At 45.9% G+C, this 7636-nt stretch overlaps 1 long non-coding RNA gene across 1 annotated transcript; it reads left to right on the plus strand.

The window, feature by feature from the left end:
- Window positions 1–748: 748 nt before the first annotated feature.
- LOC115352720 lies at window positions 749–3523 on the plus strand. The gene is made up of 3 exons (XR_003927243.1): window positions 749–990; window positions 1438–1506; window positions 3513–3523. It is a non-coding gene; the product is annotated as an uncharacterized LOC115352720 (long non-coding RNA).
- Window positions 3524–7636: the final 4113 nt, after the last annotated feature.

The following is a 7636-nucleotide window of genomic DNA, read 5'->3' on the forward strand; positions in this document are numbered from 1 at the left end:
TTCTCTTACTATTCTGTTTCCTTCTTTAGATACAGTATTGTCTAAAATGTTTTCAAATAGATTTTGAGCAGGTTTTTTTCAGCATTTGAGGGCCCAGTTACTGAGTCAGGGCCCAAATCCTGACTGAATGGAATTCTGTAACTATACAGCAGGTTGGGGAAGGTACAGAAAACATAAGGCAGACAAATCCAAGGTTAACTATGACAAGAAAAAGAGAGTATTGCTTTGTTTATAAACTGCAAACCCTCAGTTTATAGCTTCATATTCTTGCTCTGTTTCTGATTTTAGGGGGGGTGGGGAGGGAAAGATTTAATTTTCTTTTACTTTTCATTTGGGTATGGAGTTGTAGTTGACTGAACTCCAGATTTTACTTCATGACGGTACTGCTGCAGGAAAAAAAAGCACCAGCTACTTAATGTCATAGGGCATGCGCTAGTTTATTTTGTTGCCATCTTTGTGGCTTTCATTCAAGGTCACTTGTTTTATGGGACGCCTGAGTCCAAGATTTATTCTGCTGCAGGAGATTGCCTAACAGGACACTAACAGTTCATAACCTAATGAATTTCCAAAGCCGTATTAAAGCACTGGGAAGCATTTCATCCTTTCCTGAATGGTTTCTGTTTCACAATATAATTTTGTACAGTAACATTTTCTTACTGTTTTTTATAATATCCCCCTTCTGGTTGAAGAAAAATAGGGGGAAAAATCACCAACTGTGGATATGACCTTTAAAGACACACAGGTGAGCCCTAGTATGTGCAGTGCTAATGGGGAGATAAAGAAAAAATAAGCACACCACCTGATTTTAAGCACCTAATTTAGGTTAGGAGGCTTATCTTGTTAGGCTTTTGTAGGGGACTGGGGGATAGCCAGAGTTGTGTTCCTAAGCCATCGGATGCTCTAAATCACCCTCTGGCAAAGCCTGCTTCCTTCTTATAAAGCAAGCTCAGGGAAATGAACCATCCAGGTTGGGTGGGTAATTCTGCTCATGTGAGTACGCCCCCGGTGGGTTTATTTGGAGGGGAAAGAGAAACACTCAGGAGGATTATAAACAACAGTAATTGGCGACAAAAAGTCGGTCTCCACGTCATGTTTGCTGATTGTGTGCAAGTGTATAGTCAGTTTTGCTGATGCTTGTACATAAGAGAGATTCTGAAACATGAGTAATTTGATGCATGCTCTTTGTCTTGCTACAGTAATTACAATCTTTTATTGCCCAGGAGCTGAGCTGTAGCTCTTCTTCTGTTTTACAGTGTGTTATGTTGCCTTAATTGCACCATCTATCGTGACATTTTTTGTGCTTTTTATTTTTGCCTTTTACTGTGGATGCTCTAAGCCAAGTAAATGATACTACAGCATCTGGGAAACTTGTCAGGCTGCATTCAGGTCAGCAGTTCATCAGTGAGTGCTATGAAAGATAATCTATGAACGTCAAAGTTGTAGGACCTTGAAAAAAGGCAATCAGCAGGAACAGCTTGGAAATCTGCTGAACAGAAGGACCTAAAGGTAGGTAAGGTGGTGATTATGAGTTACTGAAAGTGGCGAACCCCTGGGGGTGTGTGTCCAGATCCTGGGCTTTGTGGTGACCATTAGCCTATCCTTTAGAATTAGGGGAAAACACTAAAGAAGGGAAACATGTAACCCATAGGGTGAGTATGTTACAGAGCTGGATTTTCTGTCCATTTCTATCACTGTGCCTGCTTTAGAACTTCAGAACCACCGAATAGTTCAGGTTAGAAGGGAGCTTAGGAGTTTTTGGTCAACCTGCTGCCCAAAGTAGGGTCAGCTCGGAGATCAGGGGAGATTGCTCAGGATTTTTTCCTGCCAGTCTTGCTGGTCTTTCTATAGGATGGGCGGGGGAATTTGGGATTAGCAGTGGCAGAATAGCTTGGCTAGGTTATGTGGGCAGAGATGATTAGGAGGGCAGGTGTTTGACTTGTTCAAAATGTGATAATGGCAATAATCCTGAATGAAGTGGCTCCACTTCAGACAGAGGATAATTAGGCTTTGCATTAAGGAAATGAGCAGAAAAAGCAATAAGCATTAGGCATGAGTCCTACCACCGTGCGATTTCTAACTCTGGAAACTGCAGCTTGCTTGAAGTAGCGTTAGCTTCAATCGCAAGGGTATGTCACTTCCTCAGAGCAGTCCAAAAGCTGAAGCATGAACCTTAGCGTTCTGCGTTATCGTGAACTATAGAGTTGTGTGGGAGGGGGAGGTATAAAAGGAGAACCTACATGAGAAATCAGTGTCTGCTTGGATTGCAAAGTGTCAGCAGGTGTCTGGTAGGTTCTGCTTGCTGAGGGAAGCAGGTGGCTCATTATTCACAAGAGAAGAAGGGGCACTTCACTGACAAAGGATCTAAGCATGGGAGAACCAGATGAACGGAGGAATCTCTGGAGGTTTCAAGGAGATGGGTTGTGACCCCCACGTTCTTAAGCTTTTCCAAGATGACAGAGAGTACCGGTGAACGAGAAAAGGCTAGACAGGGAAATACTGGCTTTTGAAGGTTGAGAAAGGCACCTGCAGTCATTCAATTTGTGTTACTGCAGGGAAAAGTAGAAGCAGCTTCCTGACCCCGAAACTATTTGCTCAACCCTAGCATAGAGATGTGCAGCCAGCAGACCCGTGCCTTCCAGTCTCAAGCTTTGCCGTCAAACGTTAGCTTCTTTTCAATGATCCATCCATGAGAGGTGCAGATGTATTGTCTCTTTATGGGTGTACCGGAAAGCCAGATAGAAGAGACCAGATAAAAACGTGGCAGTGAGGAAGAGGGGGCACACAGGTATACACAGGTTTAGGGAGAAGAGAGCGAGCTATTAATACAGAGCCCGTGTTTTCTCCTTCACGGCAATTTAGAGCACATTTCTAACTCTCTCCTAGATTCCTACTGTCATTTGTGGAGGAAACATTTTTCCTCCGGTCCCAAACCCAGCCCACCACCGCGGAGCCGAAGCCTGCCGCGTTCAGGTGCGGCCCCGCCGCTCGACACCCGAGCCCAGCGGTTCCCCCAGCGGCTCCTCTTCCCCTCGCCGTTCCGCCCGCAGCTCCCTCTCCACGGGGCACGCGTGAGCGCGGCGCCCTGCCCGTGTTTCATGCGTGGCGCCGGCCGCGGGGCGGGGCGGGGCGGGCGGAGCCGGTCCCGCGGCCGTGGGTGCCGGGACACGCGTGGGCGGGGCGGGAGCGGCCGCGGCGCTGTCCGCGGTGCTGACCGCCAGCGGCGGGGGTCCCGCTGCTCCGCAACTGGCGGGGGGAAAGGCGGAGGGGTGTGCTGGCCGCCCCTCCTGCCGCTGCTGGGGCCGGCTCCCCCGGGTGGGTGGGAGCCGGCGGGGTTCGGTTGGCTTCCTGCTTGGTCTTAAAAGGGTCGGCTGCTCTACAGTCTTTCTGCCCGTAATCTCTGGGTCGTTTCTCAAGTCGCGTGGCTTCGTGGCGCGCTGGAGCCCGGAGATCTGCACCGTGGCAGATAACTCTGAGTATCTCCAGCCGGGGCTACCTTTCCTATTGCCTTGCAGAAAGCTGCTATTACTGAAATAACTGTGTGCTAAGCTGAGCCCAGTGGGGGGGAGTTCTTGGGAGGATCATTCTTCTGAAGGTGGCTGTGCTACGCCAAAGCAGGGAGCCACGCTGCTCGTACCATCCCAGCACATCAACTGACAGAGCTGCAAAACCTGAATCCTTAAAATCCTGGCTGAACTGATATAGCTGAGCTTCTGCGTGCTCTTGATTACAATACTTGATTGCCTAGAACTGCTTATGGTAGCTAAAAATATCTGATATATTCAAACTATCAACGACACATCCAGCATAGAATACTGGATGCCACCCACTGGCTCAAAACGTTTTTTCACCATGTGCCTGACTTGCTACAGGAGCCAGAAGGCAGGAAGAGAGACAGTCAGGGGTGACACTGAAAGAAGTTACTTATCTAACTTGTTGGATCAGTTTGTGGTTCAGAGTTTTGTAGTACTAAAAGCTCTTTGTGAAGTGTGATTATTTAAATTGGTGCAATCTCTCTGTTGGTGTTGGAGAGCTGCTTCAAGTCCAGCATTTCCTAGGAAAGCTGATAGCAAAAGACGTTTCTATAGGTTTTATTACATGCTGTGGTTTGGTCTACAGCAACCTTTGGGTGCATGAGAAGATCATATTGGGCTCAGCGTACCATCCTCTGGGTGACTAACATTTAAAGCTTTGACATTTTTAGAGTAAAGATAGATTTATTTTTCACTTTGTTGGCATGTTCTTGGGTTCCTTCTGACAGAGTATGTATGCCAGTCAGGCTCAAGGAAGAAGAAATCTCAGGACCCACCATCACCTTGATTCCCTAGGCTAAATGAGCATCCAAGGAAGGAGTATTTGAGAGGAGAAGATCCTAGATCTCTACACTCATGATTTCTGATGTTGTAACCTCTGTCAAGCGCCCTTTTTGGCAGTTTTCTGAAAAGCCCTTGTTAGCAGTCTAGGACGCTTTTTTCTCCTGCTTCTACCTTTATCTTGCATTTGGCCCTGTTTCTATTTATTTCAGGGAATGACAGAATGCCTTTTATTCGAAGTGGCAAACCTTGGTTGTAAGATTCACAAAGTTCCTTTGCAGCTCTTGGTGTACAAGAGCTTTACTTCTGTATGTGTCGCTCCTTTCACTTGCAGGAAGGATGTGAAGTTTCATCTACAACAATCTTGCTTTTAGCATAAGGGCTTGTCCGCAGGATTATTGTTAGCATGGGACATTTTTATGTTATATATTAGAATTCATATGATTCTAGAAATCTCTGCTTCATTCCTCCCATGTACTCAAATAATGGCTGTACAAAGGAGACTACTCGTCTTGCCTGTGCCAAGCAAGAACTCATTTCTGCAGTTGATGTACCATCACCCAGTCTTTGCCTGCAGGATTATATTCTCTGCATAGGAAGAGTCAACTGTAGAGAAAAAGCTTCAAGAGTGGAGTACAACCATTTATAAACCTTCTGCAACAAAACACAAAAAGTGTTTCCCATTACATGCCAGAAGTTGTGCCTTGGGATTTCTATCATGTGTCATTTTTCATCCCATGATCTTCAAGAATGATGTACATATAACTTTTAATTTTTTTTAATAGTGAGCATGTTAGGAAGATCAGGTCAGGCAGAGCTCAGCTAGCTATCAGGATGATTTTCATTCTGTATGTCACCAATTTGTCATTCCCAGAAGGCTAAATTTTTGGTTAGGTTTCATTGCATGAGGTGACAGGCTGTCGTGGTTTAACCCCAGCCAGCAACTAAGCACCACGCAGCTGCTCACTCACTTCCCCCCCACCCAGTGGGATGGGGGAAAGAATCAGAAGGAAAAAGGTAAAACTCATGGGTTGAGATAAGACCAGTTTAGTAGAACAGAAAAGAAGAAATTAATCATGATAATAATAACAATAATGAAATGACAATACTAATAAAAAGATTGGAATATACAAAACAAGTGACGCACAATGCAATTGCTGACCACTCACCAACTGATACCTAGTTAGTTCCTGAGCAGTGATCCCCTCCAGGCCAACTCCCCCCCAGTTTATATACTGGGCATGACATCACATGGTATGGAATACCCCTTTGGCCAGTTTGGGCCAGCTGTCCTGGCTGTGTCCCCCCCCAACTTCTTGTGCCCCTCCAGCCTTCTTGCTGGCTGGGCATGAGAAGCTGAAAAATCCTTGACTTTAGACTAAACATTACTTAGCAACAACTGAAAATATCAGTGTGTTATCAACATTCTTCTCATACTGAATCCAAAACATAACACTATACCAGCTACTAGAAAGAAAATTAACTCTATCCCAGCTGAAACCAGGACACAGGTGTAGGCTTAGTTGCCCTCCTCTTTGCAGTATTTGAAGTTTAATTGATGCTAGTTGCAGAAAGATATCAGATACCTTCAGACAACAAAATGTTTAAATCCAGGTAAGAAATTATTCTGTCAGGCCAGCATGTTCTGCCAAGTGGAAGAGAGCTTCATTAAAGCAAGCAATGTCTGTTATGTCCCTGTTACAAAATACTAGTTTTCTGAACTGAGCTTTCATGTGGAGATTTTAGAGAGAGACATGGAGCACCCCCGGTTGTTCTATGCACTACCTTAACATATTCACCTCCTAGTTTCCCTGGTCTCTGGTGTGACTAGGCCCCAGGGAAACATAGGCACTTTTTCTTCTCTGTAAAGCAGGAAATTGCTGGGTTTGCATTGGCAAAGGAATGAGAGTTTGATGGAGCCCTCTCTGTGCTCCACTGTGATATAAGGCTATGCAGTCAATTTACCAATGGCTTCTGCTGCCCAACAGGTTCCCCACCCTAAGACTGTGTGGCAAATGTTCTATTTTAGGAGCACACGTCTAGGTAATATGTCTCTGTGATTAAAGAGGCAATGGATTACCTCTGGCAGCGTGTGTTTCATCTTAATGAACAAGGGCAAGGCCCTGACCTACCTAATCTAGTTGGCCCTGCTTTGAGCGGGACGTTGGACCAGACGACCTGTAAAGGTCCCTTTCAGTCTAAATTATTCCATGATTCTAATGCAGCTGCCTGAGCATATAGCCAGAGTCAAGGATGCTTTATACAGCTGGTGCTGGAGCCACTGCTGCTGCAGGTGCTCTTGGGCAGAGGTTTGTCTCCAAGTGCTGCCTTCATTTCTCCTGATGAGCGTGGAGGCACTCGGAGATACTGTTTCTGGGACTGTGCTGTCGCGTGGCCGAGTGTGCAGTGTGAACACGTGGCAGTCCTGACACGCCTCTGCCTCCCACGCTCGGTTCTCTGCCTGCCGCCATGGATGTGGCTGGATGACTACCTTTCTGCAGTACTTGCACTGAAGAAGAATCCCTGCAGCTAGGCAGAGCCCCTTTGGGCAGCTCTGGTGCTTTGTGAAAGGCTCAGGAATCTCCAGACGTGAAAACCTAAGGCCACGTGCCACCCCACCTGGTGATCCATTGCTCTTCACTGCAAGTGGGTCTTTTTCTGCGTTTCTCACAGGGTTGCTGGTTGCACAAGCCAGCACCAATTTATTCTGTGGGCGGTCCTGCATCTTTACTGGAATGCAGATTTCACTATGCCCCTTTCCACTGCTTCCAAACAAGATAAATCACGCAAGACTTTAACCTTTATTTTCTACAAATTGTCTTTTTCAGCGCTGTGTGCCATGAAAGCTCCCCGTAAACAGGCGGGAACTGAGAACAGGAGTTCCTCTGAGTTATACATAAACCAAGTTTGAGCCCAGATAGTGACATTTATAGAGGCAGGTGGCTTGTTGAATAGTATGCTCAACTGCCAGCCATGATACTAAATGTCAGCCTGGGAATGCTATAAATCCTATCTAAAAAGTGCTCAGATTGTTTTATTTGTTTTATGTTTCAACATGCTAGCCCAAAGCTCCACACATAAGAAAAGAATAAACAGTGTGGGTGGCATAATTGTTACTTTTTTATATCCCAGACATACGCTTTTAGCAATCGGGACCTCATAAATTTTCCCTCAGTGCTTGTCAGCGTTGTTTTGGCTTCCAACCGGGGGCTTTGAACTCCGCTGGCCCTTCTCCAGAGCTATGATCTCGCCTGTACTGATGTCTGCAGTTTTGGGGGTCTAATAAAAATGCTTCTGAGAAAAAAGCATAGCTTCTATCGGTGAAA

Source organism: Aquila chrysaetos, chromosome 17 (assembly GCF_900496995.4).
Source record: "Aquila chrysaetos chrysaetos chromosome 17, bAquChr1.4, whole genome shotgun sequence".
NCBI classification, from domain to species: Eukaryota; Metazoa; Chordata; class Aves; order Accipitriformes; family Accipitridae; genus Aquila; species Aquila chrysaetos.